Consider the following 19,569-nt stretch of genomic DNA (forward strand, 5'->3'; position numbering starts at 1 on the left):
TGCAATTACATAATGAAATATCTTGGAGGTGCAGGGAGACCCAAATGCCCTAACCTCAAAGCACTGGAAAATGTAGGGCATAAGGATATTAAATTAGTATTATTTAAAATAATTCAAGGATTAAGGTGATATCGGATCTATTTAAAGAAGATATCATAAGGACTACAGATTGCATTTACATCTTATTTATTTATCCGTTTGTACACACCTGTTTATTTGTTTGTATGTAGTCTTGTTATTTTTATTTTTAATTTTTTTATAATAAAGATTTTTATTTTAAAAATAAAATAAAAAAGAAAATGTAGGGCATTGAAGAAAAATGGAGGACATGACCAAATAAAAGCTTTTTTAAAAACCCACTCATATAAATTTATTATTATTATCATTATCATCATCATTATTATTATTATTTGTAGCCTGCTCTTTTCCCAGAATTGGGACTCAGAGTGACAAATTCAGCTCAAATGTAAATTCATGCTTCTTTTGGAATTTTGGAATTCCTCTTGGACCTCTGGTCACGCTGTGGAGATGGGACCCTAGTATAAGCACAAAATTCATTTATGAGCCTGTTAGGGCTCTTATGGTCCCAGGCAAAGGAGAAGGAGGTCGGTGGGGCTCAGATCGCAAATAACTTCGTGAATCTCAAGTCTGCGAATATGAAGGGATAACTGTATTTTATACCGACTGGCCATAATTAGTCATAGGCCTCATTCCCACTTACAGATAAATTGGTGTGCCACCCGAATTGATGGATCAGTTCAACATTGGTGCATGGTTCCCACTACATTTGCCCCGATCGCATTTTTCCCTCAAAAATAATCCACTTGTGGTTCACATTCATGCATGAATCGATTCAAAATGGACCTGCTCCAGCCGGCTGAAGGGCAAATTTAAATTGATTCCGATCCACATTTGGTTACATAATCACATAAACAAGACTAAGTTGGTTAAGAAAGAAATGATATTCTGAAATGGAGGAAGGGATCTTTGCAAATGAGTTGCTTTTCAGATAGATTTGACCAGATTAACTAAAGCAAAATGCACCCTCCTCATCAAATTGTATGAGTGTTTGGCTTGGCAAAACAGATTTCACAATAATAATAATAATAATAATAATAATAAAATTTATTTGTATTTTCCCTCCTCTCCCAGGTGGATCGAGGCGGGATTACAACCTAATAGTAACAATAAAATACAAGAATAAAACATATAATTTCAAACATTAAAACAGTTAAAAACAGTGCAGTCAACTTTTATAAGATAAAATGTTCTGATCCTGGATAGAAGAGTGAATGATGTCGTATGTTGATGTTCATCCACTAGATGGCACATTCTTTATATTGAATGTTAATATATACCTTTTCTTATTGCTCTGTCACTTGCAGCCATAAATTAAATGTATAAAATATGTTTCAAGCAAGCTTCTGGATTATACAGAGCTCTTCACCAAACAAAATCAAGAATGCATGATACTTTACTGCTTTCTGAATTTTCACCCGAAGGAAAACAGTCTGTAGAAAGTACAAAAAGGGAAGCACAGTCTTTGTTTGTTTATAGCTAGTGCATAATTGCATTGTAGGTTATGAATATTAATAATGGAACATTGTATAACAGCAGAACTATAGCAGCATTGTGCATTAGCCAGGACTAATAAGAGAATGGGCCTGACACAGATAATAATGCTGTCTTAGTTAAATCTTTCCTGATCTATAGTTGAAGAAAATCCATATTGACAATATTTTTTTCATACTCTCCAACATTTCACAGATGAAAACCAGGATGTGTGTTGCCAAGCAACATCAGAGTATGGTTAGGATGGCAAAAGTTGTGAACAAAGAATACGTAAGGTAGGAGACGCTGCAGTAGTTTGCTTTGGCTCAAACCAACTGGGAAAGGCCAGATTCAGCCCCCTCCTCTCCTCTCTTCTCCTTTCCTCTTTTCCCCGCATAGGTAAAGGAGTGCAAACTGTTTTTGCAGTTTGAACACAGCTGCAGCACTTGAAGTAAGCTGAGAACAAAGAGGGAAGGTGCAAGGAGGAGAGAGAAACCAGGTCATCTTCATGGCAGTTGAAAAAGTGGGATATGACAGATGATTAATCAAGATTGCCCCTGCTAAATCAAAACAGATGAAGCGTACTTTTGACACTAAATTAAAATGTAACACCATTTTTTTGTAGGAGTTGACAAAAACCAAAGAGATTCATTTGAGCTGGACTTCGCTAGAACATTCTTCCATGGAACTCATTTTTCAGTGCTTGGTCCCAAACCATGGAACATGACAAGAAAGAACTGGTTTATTTTTTGAGCATTGATCTCTGAATTATAAGCATTGCAATTAATTATAATTAATTCTTAACACCAAATATAGTAAAAAATAAATAAATTTCCATATCCGAACTTACATTAGCAATGTATACAAGAGTTTTCATTACAAGATACTAAAGATTTTTAGCTAATCTGCCATTGCTGCAAGGGGCTGAAGAGAGAGAAAGGAATTCACCATTGAGGAAAGTATAAAAAAATTGACTGAGGAAGCATTAAAAAAACAGTTGTGGAGAAAAATGTAAACACACACACACACACACAAAACCCCTAACAAAAAATCTAGACAAAAGGAAGAGAGAGAAACTGGAGACTCAGCTTGTAGCTTAGAGAGTCTGCACAAAAAAAGCAAGGGGGGAAAACCCTACTAGGCTTGGATTTGGGGGTGCTTTTTATACCCAAAAATCTTGCTTCAAGGTATCGGTTTGGGGACTCAAAGGGTTTCCTTGATGTCATCCTGGGAAGGAATACCACCTAAAAGAGTTTTTTCACTGAGGTGTTATGCATATTTATACAATTTGAAACATCCTTCTTTGGTCTAGGTTAGGCATGGGGAGGTGGAAGAGAGTTTCTAACAGTTAAATAGGTTGTAGCTTCTGTCTGTTTTGACAAACACTTCCTTTGTGTCCTCATTTCCTTTTCCATAGTAAATGCAAAATAAGATGGTAGGGATAATGTGCCATATCATGCATTGCCTCTCTAGTTTGGCATGGCCTATTCTGTGTATCCCGACACTGGCTCTTTTCCAGCTACCTTGAGCCATCATTAATCCCAAAATATGTGTCATGCCATCATTGTGACATCTAGTCATACACTGTGCTAGGTATCAATTATGATTATATATCATGTGGATATGCAGTGGCACATATTAGCAAAGACGATTGTCTTGCCAATTTAGCTGCCCAAAGCGGAAACCAGAGAACATTCTCCTGTATTTTTCAATGGCACAATAGTAACAGCAATAGTAATGTATGTATAATTCTGTTTCTAGACAGCAGTAAGTGTAACAATGTACTGGATAATCAGAAAACCCCCAATGAGGTTACCTTTCATTCACCACATTTGTTGTACAGTGGGACCTTGGTATCTACTGGGGTTTGATTCCAGGACCGTTCATGGATACCAAAATCTACGTCTGCTCAAATCCCATTGGCATGGTAAAATGGTGTCCATTATGTAAAACAGTAAAATCAAAGTTTTCTTTTGGGATATATATATATATATATATATATATATATATATATATATATACACACACACACACACACACACACACTATGTTTTCAATTGCAGTTGAATCTGCAGATGCAGAATCTCTGAATATGAAGAGTCAACTACTGCAGAAAGTGAGGCTACAACTGGTGAATATTTCACTTCAGCACCATCTGGAGGGTTGCATAACTCCCACCTCTTTTTTAAAGGGTTCCCTCTCACAAATGATAAGACAGTTATGAAGACATAACATTACTCTCTTTGTACCTCAGTGCTCAGTATGTGAGCAGTACAGCAGGGAGGATTTAGCCTTTAATTAACATATTTTTAAAAATGCATAAACAGAGCTTTTTAAAAAGCTACATATGAAGATGGCAAATGAACTTGGGCTGCTCATCACAGTAGTGTCCCAAACAGTTCATCTGTGGTCATTATGGCACTCTTTCACAGTAAATGTCTGCAGAGCATTTACTCCCATAATGAAGCCATTTGCTTGGGCAGAAGTGAATCACATTTTTCTCACTCATTAAATTTGGCCATTTAAGTGCCTGTAAAATTCTCTCTCTGTCTCTCTCTCTCTCTTCTATCCCAAACCTTGTAACAAAAGCTCTACCGGAACAAACAATATATAACAAATCCTGCGCAGTAAACAACATGGGTTTGGGTTCATCTGAACAAACCATCTGTAAAGGCTCTTGAGATAGATAGATAGATAGATAGATAGATAGATAGATAGATGATAGATAGATAGATAGATAGATAGACAGATAGATAGACAGATAGATTTATTACGATCAACTGATCAAACATACTCTGGTCTTGATAAAGCTCATACAGGCACTCAGAGAAACATAGTGGAAAATGACGTGTGGTGGATCTCAAAGGTTTCTTTTATGGACCACAAATTATCAGAATCCGTCAGGCAACCTGGTGTCTGTCCACATTGGCTGGGTGATTCAGGGAGTTGTGGTACAAAATAACGCTTGAGCTCAGGTTAATTGTGTTTCTGTCCTGTTTTCTGTCCATCCATCTCTTTGTCCATCCACCCATCTGTCCCTCCCTCCCTCCCTCCCTCCCTCCAATTGGGCTTTGAGAACATGGAGTTAAACCCTCCTGCATACCACTAAGAACGCCTGTGCTTGGCCATGTAAACCTTCTTGTTGACCTTGAACAAGTCACACTCTCTCTGCCTTAAGAGGAAAGCTATGGAAAACCCCATCTGAACAAATCTTGCCTAGAAAACCCCATGATAGGTTGGCTTTAGAGTCAGGATAACACAGAAGTGACTAAAAGGCACACAACAACAACAACAATGCTGTCCTTCAATAAAAACATGTTTCCAGGACAGCCTACAAAATTAAAAACAATAAAATTTTGTGTAAGCACTAGCGCTACCAATAAAGACAACATAGAGTAAAACAGAACATAAAAGTGGTTAAATAAACCCTGAAACTGTTAAAGAACAATTGAAAAGACCTGGGATCTAACTTCCTGGAAAATTTCATTAAGATCAGTTGTATAGTTTTAGAGATAACAGTGTTTTATCTGCCACTAAATCTCTGGAACAGCCATAAGCCGTAAAACACTAGTGCTTTGAGTAGATACATTGGTTCAAAGAGTATGTGGAGAGAGAAAGAGCCTTTTAGCCGGGAATAAACTTCTTAGAATCCAACCTTCTCTTGTTTTGTTAGCTCCTGGTTAGATTCTCAGCTGCATTGCACCAAGAAAGAAAAAAAGACTGCAACCTTCTGTACATATATAAGACCTTCTTAAAACACATTATACAACCCTTGATTTGGTTTTTGGCTGCAAGCCTAGTCATACTGAACTCAGTGGATTCAAAACTAGTCAACCTACATCAAGACTGAGCTGCATATTGTCTTTTCTCAAGGTGATCTCTGAGTGCCTTGCACCAGAATAGCAAAAAAGGCTATTATATGTACAGTACAAAATGTACTTATTTTATTTAGAAAAAAATGTCCACATTTTATTTTAAAGGCTTGAAAACATATCTATCAGATGGTGAAATCACTCCGTTGCTTCCACAACTTCATCTACCCTGCAAAAGCCTGCATCTATACTGCAGAATTAATTCAGTTTGACACCGCTTTAACTGCTGTGGCTCAATGTTGTGGAATTCTGGGATTTGTAGTTTTATGAAATGTTTAGCCTTCTCTGTCAGAGAGCTCTGGTGCCACAACAAACTACAAATCCCAGGATTCCTGAGGACTGAGGCATGACAATGACAATTAAAGCAGTGCCAAACTGTATTAATTCTGTTGTGTGACAGCAGACTAAGGTTCCTGTTTAGACAACACAGGTGTTGTTGGAGGGCTGCCAGGAGGCCAAAAGTGCACATTTGCCCTTCTTCTTCACTGTGGTGGTGGCTTTCAGCTTAGGAGGAGGTTGGGGGTGTGTATGCTCACCGCTTCTCACCCACAATAGGAAGATGGCCCAACTGGGTGTCACCTCTCTTCTGAGTGTCATCCAGTGTGGGTTGCACCCCCTATATTCCCCTAGTGATGCCACTGATAACATCATCTCAAGTCTCTGTAAATATTAAGTAAGTGAATGCTATATCTCTCAAACATAACCTTTAGGGAGCTGATCAGGTGGGCCAAGATAGTACAGGTTGATTCCATGGTATCCTGGCCTGGGTACTCACCCGGGTTGGTTCCCAGGTTGGCATGGGGATGGGCGAGTATTTACATGGCTATCCTTGTGCCAACCTGGGACCCACTACCAGTATGTGTTCTTACCCTGCCGCTCCATGGCTCCTGCTGAGAAGCCCCCTGTTGCTGCATCTGATGCAAAAATGGGGAGTCTGGCTGGATCTATATGGCCAGGCTCTCTGTGTCTGCATCAGACATGGCAATTGGGGGGGGGGCTTCTCAGTAAGAGTGATGGTGCAGCAAGGTCAGTAGTGTGGAAGGCTGTTTAAACAACAAGGGTTTGCTGTGGGGTTTTTCAGGAAACTCTGCAGCGAACCAGGGGTTAAGTTAACTCAGGGTAAAGGCTAATTACACTGGGCTCAGGCCAGATCTACCAGAACCATGGCTGGTCTGCCAGGATCTGATCTGATCTTACCCTCAGGGTTTTGAGTGACTCCAGGCACAGGGATACACTGAATGTCATTTCCAACTTGTTGCATTCCACTGTTGCTAAGATGTCCTGATACTCCTTTTTCTGACCATATTTATGGTAGTTTGCTTTGGTGTGTTCATGCAATTCCAACCCCAACCTATTTACTGTAGGTCAGGTAATGGTAGTGATGCTTCCCAGAATTGTTATCCTTTTCATTTTCTTCCATGACCTGATATTCTAAAGTGGCCTTTGCTTTTTTTCATCTTACGCCACTTGAACTAGTTATGTCCTGTCCATTCACACTATTCTTGAGTAAATCTTGAATTAGCCAAGTTCTTGTTCCTTTGAGAGGAAAGTGGCAGGTGAATTATTGGCTTCCTCTTCGCAGCCAAAACAATTGGTTATGGATTTTATTTCTTTTATTTTATTTCCCTTTTTTTTCTTTTTTTTTTTCTTTTGGTTTATGATTATAGTTGCACACTTATACAAGTATGTACCTGCCTGGTTAAAAAAATAAAATATGATTAGAAGTAAGCCCAATTCTGTTTTGAGACTATGTGGGGTAAAATAAGGATCGTTTTGAGGGAGCATAATTGGAGACACTGGGTGATTTGTTTTTCTATTATTATTATTATTATTATTATTATTGAAAAGATGACAGTTTCATTAAAATATGTGGACGACTTGCTCATGTTAGCATAGCCATATTCATGAATACATGGAAGTAGATGGCAGATCACAGCCACAGATTTCTACTTCCAGGCCTTGGGCACGATTCCCTCTGAGATCCCACCATTGCTCCCTTGTCTTCCTCAATCACTCCACACAGAGGGAAAGGGCCAGCAACAGAAGACAATCCTCTTCCCAATGATGCCATCTCAGACAGTAGACTCAAAACGCAGTGGGAGCACATGAGCAGGCAGCATTGGCGAGGAGGAGGAGGAGAAACAGTGCAGGGTGCATGTGTGTCAAAACTCAGGAAAGCTACTTTTCAAGACTTTATTTGTCCCATTACTCATTAGTACTTTACTCATTTAATGAGGAAAATGTTAATGCATTGCATTACTTGTTGCACTGCTTGCTACTTTTCTTGCTGTTATTTTTTGAGGAGGAAAAAACTTGAAAACCTCCTGTTAAAAGCACATGTAACATTTGGAAATAACCAGAAACTGTTTACTAATTTTACCAACAGAATTACCTTTGCATTTATTACATTGTTTTTAGAAATATAACTTTGTTTCACATTTGCTTATAACTTATTCCTTCTAAGCTCTCTGTGTGTGAGAGAGACAGAGAGACGAGATGGTTTGCCATCATTTCCATGCCAAGCCATGAGCCTTGGAAGAAGCCTGATAATGCTGATCACCTGGCCCCAGTCCTCATTGGCACTGCTCCCAATCCTTTTCTCACTAGAATTTGTAACAGAGCTTACACGCAGGTTTTTCTGGGAAGCCCCCCCCCCCCCGGTGGAAATAGCATTTTCCCAACCCAAAGTCCCCTCTATCTGTTGATGGAACTGAAGCAGAACTTGCTGGATTAAGAAGGACAAAGTGCCAAAACCAAAGATCTACAATAGGAAAAGCTTGGTTTCTGATACAGATGTTTATCCCAGGATTCCATAAATCACAGAATTCCACAAGATGAAGCCATGAGATTTAAAGTGGCACCAGAGTGCTACTAAATATGTAGTATGGATACGCTTTAGGTATGGACAACAGAAATGTTTCATCCTGCTTCATGGTTCAATAACTACTGCTACAAATGGCTGTTTTCATCTGTGTCTAGATCTGGAATTTCCAGGAACAGCAGGTTCTCCAAAATTCATGGCATACTCTCCAACTGTCCCAATTTGCAGGGATATCCTCCATTAGCTTTCTGTCATCCCACTTTTCTATATATCCCACTTTTTCTTCCCATATTCCCTCTTTGCTTATTTCAATAGCTGCAAATTGAGTTCAAAGTGCAAAAGTAGTTTGCATTCAGTTACCTTGGAGGAGAGGAAAGGAGAGGAGAGGAGGGAGTAGAATCTTGCTATTCCTAATAGGCTCAGGCAAAAACCGATTCAGCCTCTCCTATCTTGTGGGTTTTTCCCCCCTCATTAATACCTTCTGCCATCTTGACCATATTCTGATGATGCTTGGCCACTCATGTCCCATTTTTCATCTGTGAAATATTGGTGGACATGTCATGGTTGCCCAAGAAGTCTTCCATCTCAGAAGGAAGAACAAGGGGGGCATCCTTCCCCATGCCATGTACAAGACCCAGCCTAATGGGCAGTTAAATTTTACTTCAGCATTGGTAATAGGATAACTTCCTTACTGCACCTGACAGCAAAAAGATAGATTAACAGAGGCTGAATACTGTATTGTACTCCCATCATTTGTTATAGAAGGCATATATGTTACTCTGCGTAACAGTAGTGCGAGGCTTGCCCAGATTTAGTCTGTAACCCCACTTCGATCCAACTGTTAGAGGTGGGGAAACATAAATAAAATTATTATTATTATTATTATTATTATTATTATTATTATTATTATCAGTGTGATACTGAATAAAGAAATAAAACAAACTCTTTGCCTTAAAGGGGTTCTCCACCTAAGCCAAGAGTATGAAATTTTCTCTAGTCCATGGGCCAATTTTCTTCCACTGACAACACTCAGGGTCCATATAGATTGCCAAAATGTCCCCAAATGAAAAAAAAAGTGGCATTGGGTTTTGAAAAACTGGATTTTTAAAAAGACAGCTAAGAAGACTTTAAGAACCTGAGCATTGGCTTCTAGATTGATGTGTTCAGTTGCCATGGCGTATGCTTGCAATCTCACCATCTTCATGTAAAGCTTATCGGACAGACTGTGGCTGAAATCCTACAGCTTAGTCTGCAGCTGGAATTTTGCGGCAGCTCCACACTGACTTCCACCCTCAGGACTCCATGATTTTTCTACAATAGCTCCGATGAACAGCCATTCTATGGCTATTGGGGAATAAAGAGTAATCGGAGAAGTATCTGTCTGTGCCTAACAGCTTGACACAAACTGATGACTTCTTCCATTGGGATCTCAGCAGACAATGTCATCAATCTGCATCTGGCTATGGGTCACAGCTAGACATTTGTCTGATATCCTGCCTTCTCTACCAGCCATAGAATGGTTATTTAGGGGGCCTATTATGCCATAATTATGTGTTAGGAAGGAGGAATGTCACACACAGAAGTAGGGAAACCAGAGACCGTTCTAGGAGCTTGCAGCTACAGAATCAATTTGAAGCTCTCTCCCTTATCAGGGATGATGAGGAAGAGCAGCAGGGAAAGTCTTCAATGACAGTGCAGGGGACCCTGGAAGTACCACTGCAGGGAACAGCCACTGCCAAGCCTCAGAGAAAGTGTGTGGTGGGGGGACTCCTTGCTGAGGGGGTACAGAAACAATGGTTTGTGGGCATAACAAGATGTCTTGGGCGGTGTGTGGTCTCTCTGGTGCAAAAAAATTGTGATGTGACAGAGAGGCTGACAACACTTGTCAAGTCTACTAACCATTACTCCTCCCTTTTGGTCCATGTGGGAACCAATAATACTAAAACACACAGCCTTCGAAATATCATAAGGGATTATGAGGCTTTGGGTAGGAAGCTGAAAAAGCTGGATGCACAGGTTGTCATCTCATCTCTTCCCCCAGTTGAAGGGCATGGTTCAGGAAGGAAGAGGGAAAAAGTGAATGTAAACAAGTGGCTCTACAAATGGTGCTGACAATAACAATTCGGATTCTTGGATCATGGGCTGTGGTTCCATGAGAGGGGACTTCTGGCAAGGGATGGGTTGCACCTCACACCAGTTAGCAGAAGCTTTTTTGCCAAATAGACTCAAAAAATTGATCAGGACAGCTTTAAACTGAGTTATGTGGGAGAGGGAGACAGTATTTTGGAAAGGAGGAATACATCAAGGGCTGGAGATAATAGTCAAACTGTTATAGAGGGAACAAGGCAAATAGGGTTCTGTCCTGCGCCCAGTGCTATCCAACCTCTTTATCAATGACTTGGATAAAAGAATAGAGGGCATACTTGTCAAATTTGCAGATGACACCAAATTAGGAGGAGTAGCTAATACCCCAGAGGACAGGATCAAAATTCAAAATGTTCTTAATAGATTTGAAAGCTGGGCCAAAACTAACAAAAGAAACTTCAACAGGGAGAAATGTAAGGTGCTGCACTTAGGGCAAAAAAATGAAATGCAGATATAGGAAGGGGAACACCTGGCTTAACAACAGTACATTTGAAAGGGATCTAGAAGTCCTGGTAGGCCACAAGTTAAACATGAATCAACAGTGTGATGTGGCAGCTAAAAAGGCCAATGAGATTCTAGGCTACATTAATAGAAGTATAGTGCTAGATCAAGGGAAGTAATGGTGACACTCTATTCTGCTTTGGTCTCCTGGAATACTGTGTCCAGTTCTGGGCACCACAATTCAAAAAGGATATTGTCAAGCTGGAGCATGTCCGGAGGAGGCTGACCAAAATAGTGAAAGGTCTGGAAAACTGCCTTATGAGGAGAGACTTAGGGAGCTGAGTATGTTCAGCCTAGAGAAGAAAAGGTTAATAGGTGATATGGTAGCCCTGTTGAAGTATTTGAAGGAGTGTCATAGAGGTTTATCGCATGGGGGAAAAAACGTTCCCCGATGCGTTCTAACGAGCACAAGCGTGGGCACGCATGGAGCGTGATGGGAACCCGATAGGTCCCAGAACGCTAGTTTACCGCACGGCGGAACACCGCCGTCGCCAGCGGGCGTTCTCATCGGGTTCCCAATGTATTCCAGGAGGCGCCATTAGCGTTCCCAGAATGGCGCCTCCTGGAACACATTGGGAACCCGATGGGAACGCCCGCCGGCGACAGCGGTGTTCCGCCGTGCGGTAAGCTAGCGTTCTGGGACCCATCGGGTTCCCATCACGCTTCGTGCGCGCCCGCACTCATGCTCATTAGAACGCATCGGGGAACGTTTTCCCCCCCCCATGCGATAAACCTCATACTGAGGATGGTGCAAGCTTGTTTTCTGCTGCTCCAGACTAGATCCAGAACACTGGATGGAAAAGAGATTCCACCTTAACATTAAGAGGAACTTTCTGACAGTAAGAACTATTTAACAGTGAAACACACTCCCCCGGAGAATGGTGGACTCTCCTTTGGAGGTTTTTAAACAGAGAGTGGATGGTTATCTGTCGGGGGTGCTCTGATTGTGAGTTCTGGCACAGCAGGGGGGTTGGACTGGATGGCCCTTGTGGTCTCTTCCAACTCTATGATTCTATGAAGGGGCTTTATTATGGAAAATGGAAGAGAATACCAATGACCACAACAACTACAAAACACATATATGACCCTTCTCCGTGTTGCTAACAGGATGCTGGCCACAGGGCATGTTTATGTCCATGACTGGAACTGACCCCAAGCAAATGATGACTGTTCTGAATTTTTCTTATGCCCTATTTATTTATTTATTTATTTATTTCAAGAATTTATATCCCACCTTTCTCCCACAATGGGATTTGCCATGGTGAGGTTACCAAGGAATGGTGAGGTTATCAAAACAGCGAATATAAGAGTTCTAGGTGTGAACGATTTTCAGTGTTTCACTCTCTGCAATGCTAGGTATTTGGAGAGTACAGGAAAATTTCATTGAGGCCTGAATTCTTATTTGGAGAGGGTAATGCCCTAATTTCCCATAACTACATACCTACAACAGTACCCCATGCCATACAAATTTCTTCTGCAACAAAGCTCTGCAGGGACTAAAGGTAAATTGATCAAACATTGATAAAGCAGAATAGGCACCCTACCTAAATCTATATGGAATTGTATCTGGAAATAACTCTTGGAAGAAACCTTTATTCTTGGGTGCATCCAAAATATTTCCGGCTGGAATCTGAGAGAACATATAATAACATTATGGACGCAAAACTGAAAACATTTTGTACAATCCTATAGTGTTTTCAATGGGGCTTACTTCCAGGTAAGTAAACCAGGTGTTAACTCAGCAGTAAGGTGAACTGTTTACAGTGGGGTTTACCAGCAGGCAAGGGTGCAATAGGCATGTTAGGACAGATTTGTTGTGAAAGGGATTTATTATTCTTGTTTCAGTGGTGCACATTTCTGTTTCGACTCAGTTGCAAGATCTATTTCATCTGCATGTGAATGTTTTGGTAGCTGCTGATGAAATGTCTCTTATCTTGTTTACCGAAAGCTCTCTGCTCTGTCTATGCTTGAAGGGTTTAAATTGAAGGATGCTCACCTGAAAACAGATATTGGGCACTGGCAAGAGTTGAGCATTCTGTGGTAATACCTATTCACAGAATGTATACTTCTGAGAGTTGGTGAAATTGAAGCATTCCTTCAGTTTTCTAAACAAACCTGAGAAGGTGGTATATAATGCCAGGAATTGAAAAATGAAATGTGACGTTGATTCAGGAGCCATCAAATTATCCCAGAAAATGCTTTCAATGTAATGGGTGGCTGAAGTAATAGGAAATATAAACACAATTGCAGAGGAAAATAAATGACATAACAGGCCACAAAGGGGCATAACTAAGGCCCATTACACACGGGCTCTTGAGGCGCCCCCATCACGTGACAGGGGTTGGCTGGGGACCTAGCGTCCACACCGGCCTCACCCCTATCACGTGACGGAGGCGTAATAATGGCGGCACCCTATACACACAGGCGCCGCCATTATTACGTGTCGGACGCATAGCGTCCACATGTCGCACGGCACTTATGACGTCGCGAGTGCACTATTGGCGCCTCGCGGCATCATAACCACGCTGCGGGAAGAAGTGCCATTTTGGGGCTTCTTTTTTGCTCTGTGCAGGAGCTGCGTGGTTTGGCTGCTGCGGCTCCCTCGCGGAGCAACCAGCAGCACCGGCAGACCGCCGCTTTTAGGCGGTCTGTAATGGGCCTAAAATGGAAATTGTATACCTTCCTGAGCAAAAGAAGATCTGCACACAAGTGGAACTGTAACACAAATGCTATTATATTGTATCAGGTGGGAGAACAATAATTTCCAGGCTTTTGTTTAGGAACTTGCTGAAATATTTCCTCAGTGGTCTACCAAAAAGCTGTCTTTCTTACAGTTCTTGATAGCCAGGGAGCTGACTAGTTTGGCCTCTTAGATTTTCATTCAGTTGCTGAAAATCAAAAAACTTTGGGGCAGTACAGATGGGCAGCTAGAAGCCACCCCTATAAGCCCCACGTCTGTGCTGCAGCACAGAGGCACTCTCCAAAAGGAGCCGGTCTAGGCAGCTCCTTTTTTGCAGCATCATAAAGGCTGCAATGCAGCCTTATGACGCCTCTTCCGCCCAGAAGTGTGTTGGCGCTCGGGCGCCCATACGTCACGAGGCTGTGCCCCGTGTGGATGGGGCCGCAGTCTTGTGACGTAAGCGCGGCGATATTAGGGCTCGGCACATATGAACGCTGAGCACCATCAAGCCCTAATATCGCCGCTAATGGCTCATCTGTACCAGGCCTAAGATATAGTAAAAAAAACTTATAGTAGGTACACTGCTGAGTCAAATGCAAAGAGAAAGAAGTATAGTGTTTCAAATGCTAAGGGTGTCTTAATCCATTTTGCTGCCTTAGGCAAAGGCCAAGGTACCACCCATTGCCATTCCATGTACAGAAAGTGTACAGGACTGACTGTTCTGTTTTAGAATCATAACATAAATGTGTTTTATATTGCCTTCTAATGGATTTTAATAATTTTGATGTTTAATATCTTAACTTCGGCCTGAGACTGATGGGTGAGAAGCGCTGTCCTCAGGCCAATTTTAGGGTTTCGGAGCACACAGCATCTGCACACTCCAGAATCCTAACATGTATGTATGGCACCATCTTTACGTGGCACCATCCATACATTGTGCATGTGCACAACGCAAATACAGTGCCGCATCCACACCTTCAGATGTCGCTCTTGCATTATGGATGCATTGCAGTGCACCAATGGTGCATTGATGACATCCCTGCATGCCAAAAATAACCCAGTTTTTCTGGGTTCTTTTTGGTCCAGAGGGATGCCGCAGTTTGGCTGCTGCAGTGTCCCTCTGGAGGGAAACTGGGCACCTCCAGCCCATCCCTTTGGGGCAGTCTGGAGAGCCTCTTCATAAATCGTTTTATTGCTTTTTCGATAACTTTTTCAATAGCTGGCCTCTTGCTCATGCATACCTGTCCATTTTTAAATCATTGGGACTTACTTCTAGGTAAATGTGTACAGGATTTAGTTTAGATTATTGTAAGACCACTCATACATTTATCAAAAACCACTGTCCAAAGCTGCAAATAGGGATCTTTCTCATGTGCCACCTCTTTAACCAGATATGCCAGAAGTTGCACCTGGGACCTTGGGCATTTTAAACAAAAAATCTACAGCTTTCTTTAATTGGAAATGATGGATAAAGATTTGGGATATCTGCCCAATGCAAGTGTGGCCAAGAAAGCTATCATCAATGCTTTTACTACTTCCTGCAGTCAGTGTCAGCAGCTACAGATTCAATTGCAACTGCCTACTCAATGATTACTCCATTCTTTTCTCTATGTTTTTATTAAGGGGAATTAAATACCTTTGTCCTTCCTGGTGTTTTGGACTACAGTTCCCAGTTCTTTAACATTGGGCAAGCTGAGTGAGACTAATGAAAGCCATTGGCTAAAACGTGTGGAGAGCAAAAAGTTCTACAATTCTGGTTTAAAGAATGAAGAAACCCATATATTATATTTTGGTATGGTACAGGAAAGAAATATATATGAAGTTTCAACCTAAGATGAAGTTATTTCAAGGTCCAGCAGGAGCAGGATTGGAAGAGTTCCAGCTGTATTTAGATAAACACAGTGATTAAATATTTTTTAAAAAAAGTCTGGTGGTTTGAAGCTTGACAGTGAGATCAAACCCAAAGCAGATGCTGAACTGGTGGACAGATTTTATGATACCAGAAACTATTTCCTCATGCATCTCATCATGACGGTCAGTTTCTCCTTCTAAGTGGATGTTCTGAAACAACCTTCACCCATTCCCTTCAGAAGCAGAGCCTGATGGCATCCATTAGAAGCTACTGCACATAACACAGATTCCTTTGTGTGCAGAGAATGAGACTTGTTGGAATGTCAGAAGCAAAGTTCTACTGTGGGTAGATATCTCAGATATCTCTACTGAAATATCACAGGCAGGGTAATGAAGGGCAAATCACCCCACATACTCTCCGCTCCCCAGCTTGCTGAACAGTTTGAAGTATCTCAGAACCATGGCAAACATCATCATACTGATGCCATTTTTTAAAATGCCCAATCAACTTGGTAAGAAGATACAATGTGGTGCCAGTTTAAAGAGGATAAGCAGACTATAGCAGACAATGTGGAGCCAACAGACCTGGGTAATCCAAGAAAACAGAGGATATGACTAAGATATGACTGATGCTGCACACAGCCATCTACAATGGAATGGAAGAAGCTAATATTTCATTTAATTGTTGCCCCTAATTTGGATATAAAATGATGGGATCACGTTGTGCCTGCACTGTAATACCTCCACTTGTTCCTGCTTTGTTTTCAATTCGAGTTCAAATTCTTTGTTTAAAGCAGCCCTTAGGAACAATGTACTCATCGGAAAACCCTTTTCTGTATCATTCCGCCTGAACACTAACATCATCATAAATAAATACAAAAGGCCAGAACAATTCAAATGATACTCCCTGAAATTTATAGAGGTGCCTGTGCCAAACGTTTGGTAGTAGACTCTGTTAGTCTGGATCAGAATACAAAGAGATTTTGTAGCACCTTTGTAGAACCTAAGTGAGAGAAAGAAGTTGGCAGCATAAGCTTTTGTAGACATCTGATGAAGTAGACTTTTTCTCCCCGTTAGTCTCAACGGTTTTACAAGACCTCTTTGCAAGTTTTGGTGGGTATGAGAAAAGTATCAAGATCTGCTCTTGTGTGCATTTTGCCATTGCCTTGACCTGTACAGGAACTGACTCTTCTGGCACAAGACTACTTCAAATGATGTAGGTGCGTCATGGCACCCAGGGCTGATGTAGGTGGAGACAAGTTGGTATAAATTACTGAGATCTGATTCCCTTGTCCAGAAAGGGGCCTGGGACCTGACTGATTGCCTATGTTTTGCCCTTTCTCATTGGTATCATTATTTGTTGATTGTTTTTAACACTCACTGTAAAATCAGTGAATTTCACAGAAAATAATATTGATATACATTTCCTATTCCATGTAAAGATTTTTAGCAGTCTGTCAGGGGCTCAAGACTGCCACTGGCCAACCAGGAAAGGAAGCTGGATTCCTTGGGCATCAGTCCCATAGTTTCCAAGTGACATGGCCTAACTGTGCGAGTAAAGGAGGGTATTCCTACAGCCTCCTGCTGAGACAGGCTCCAAGCTGCTCCAGGCACCGAAACCCTCCCCATTTCTCCCACTCCACCAAATGGCTGCCTCCCCCCACAACCCCCGAACACATTATGAAGTCAGCACAGCATGTGTTCGTGTACCCAGAACAAGAAATAAACACTTCGCTTTTGTTGTTGTGTGTGCCTTCAAGTCATTTTTGAGTTATGGCAATCCTAAAGTAAACCTGTCATGGGGTTTTCATGGCATGATTTGCACAGTGGGGGTGGGTGAGTTGCCCTTGCCTTCCTCAGAGTCTGAGAGAGTTTGACTTACCCAAGGTTACCCAGTTGCCTTCCATGTCAGAGTGGGGATTTGAACGCTGGTCTCCAGAACCATAGTTCAACACTCAAACCACTATACCATGCTGGCTCTTGCACTAATTAATTACTGCTAAGTAATTGTGTAAGGTTCCTCTCAAACTTCCTGAAGACCATGAATGAAGCTTTAGGCATGGATAGAGACAGCCAAAGAACATGGCTGAAGGATTCTGGAAGCTGTTGACAAAAAAACTGTTTTCAAATACCACATACCCTCAGGACCTGAGGGAATCTAGTAAATGGCACTCCCCTGAAAGGGTAAAATGCCTTGTTTATATTTTAAGTGAAGAAAACTGCCCTGTCAAGAGTTCGCCATCCATCTTAAACTGTCACTTGTTGACTTGGCACACTGCTTTAGGCATTGGTTTGAAAGACATATCTGGCATCCATACAGCTCCATCCCCTTTAAAAAGCCACTTGTTAACTAACTTACCTACCTACCTTGGATTTTGCTTTTGATGTTCTAGCATTAGAAAGCCTAGCACCAGTTCAAGAAAGTACGCTGATGACGCCCAGATATGTTTCTCTGTGTCTTGGACTGCTGCAGTGACTGGCATCTCTCCTCTGAATGACTGTCTTAGGGCAGTAATGGACTGGATGAGGGAAAACAGACTCAAGCTGAATCCAAATAAGATGGAGGTACTTGCAATAGGGACCCCTAGCCCAGGAATGGAGATATGTTCACCAGTGCTGGGTAGGACTACACTTCCCCTAAAGGACTGTGTTCGAAGCTTGGAGGTGCTCCTGGACTTGTCTCTCCAGTTGACAGCTCAGATGAATGTGACGGTCAGGAGTGCCTGTTATCAGCTTCAGCTGATATGCCAGCTGCGACCCTTCCTTGAGCCAGGTGACCTACAAACAATTGTACAGCTGGTAACCTCTCAACTTGACTTTTGCAATGGACTCTACATGGGGCTACCCTTGTGCCAACTTTGGAAACTTCAACTGGTCCAAAATATGGCGGCCAAGTTGGTCACAGGCACATCTAGAGCTGACCATATAAGACCTGTTCTGAAATCTCTTCATTGGCTGCCAATTAGTTTCCGGGTACGGTATAAGGTGTTGTTATAACCTTTAAAGCCCTACAAGGCCTGGATCCAGACTACTTGCGGGAGCACCTTCCTCCACATAATGCACCCCGCACACTTAAGTCCTCTGGGAAGAATCTGCTGCAGCCTAAGAAGACCAGACTGGCTGCAGTGTCCCAGAGGACCTTTTCATCTGCTGCTCCTAGGCTATGGAATGACCTGCTGGACAAGATCCATCACATTACCGCTCTAGAAGCCTTTAAAGGGGTTGTTAAGATGGATCTCTTCCGGCAGGTTTTTCCAGATTAGCCCTTCCTGATTAGCCTCCCCCTCATTGATATCAGTGGCCCCGAACCCCCCTAGAGAAAGATATCTGTCTTGCCTCAAATCTACCTTTAATTTTAGAAAATCTGTGTTTGAGATTTTTAATTTGTCATGTTGTTTAATCTCTGTTTTATTGCTCTTTGACTATTATTTTATGATGGGGGGAGGGTTGGGATATGAGATTGTTTATAATTGTGAATCTTTATTCTTATGTTATTTTGTTGTTATATTTTGTATAAATAAAGAGAAAGCTTTAACAAGAGCCCCACCATTCAACCCAAATACCAACCCTAGCCAATTTCCTTTTTTATGTAGGTTTCTTACAGCAAGACCATTTTTCTCTGCCTGAAACAGAGCGTAAATGGCTCACCCACATCAACTAAGGGCTAGCACTTTGAAAAATCATAGACTTGAGGTCCCATGTAAGAAGAAAGACAGAATATACATTAAATTATATATAGCAGAGAGGGAGGAGACTCCAAGGATCATCTAATTCAACTCTCTTCCAGTGTAATAATCCACAGCCAAAGCAGTGCTGAGAGATGACCATCTAACCTCTGTTTAGAAACCTCCAACAAAAAAGAGCCCATCACTCTCTGTCTCAATGGAGTTTATCAAACGGGAGGAATTTCTCTTAAATTTGAATGAAAAGAAAGTGGGGCCAGAACGCATTCACTTAAAGTCGCTAGTTTCACGCAGTTACATGAATATGCATTGCATTCGAACTGGCTCCCCATTGCCCGAAAATAGAATGCCATTGCCCGAATTTGCATGTGGCAGTCTATCACACAATAACGTGAAACCATATGATTGCATTCGGACTGACTTCCCATTGTTCGAATTTGTGTGTAGTGGGTTATCACTCAATAA

Source organism: Sceloporus occidentalis, unplaced genomic scaffold (genome assembly GCF_023333645.1).
Source record: "Sceloporus occidentalis isolate IW3139 unplaced genomic scaffold, rSceOcc1.0.p SCAF_4, whole genome shotgun sequence".
Taxonomy (NCBI): Eukaryota; Metazoa; Chordata; class Lepidosauria; order Squamata; family Phrynosomatidae; genus Sceloporus; species Sceloporus occidentalis.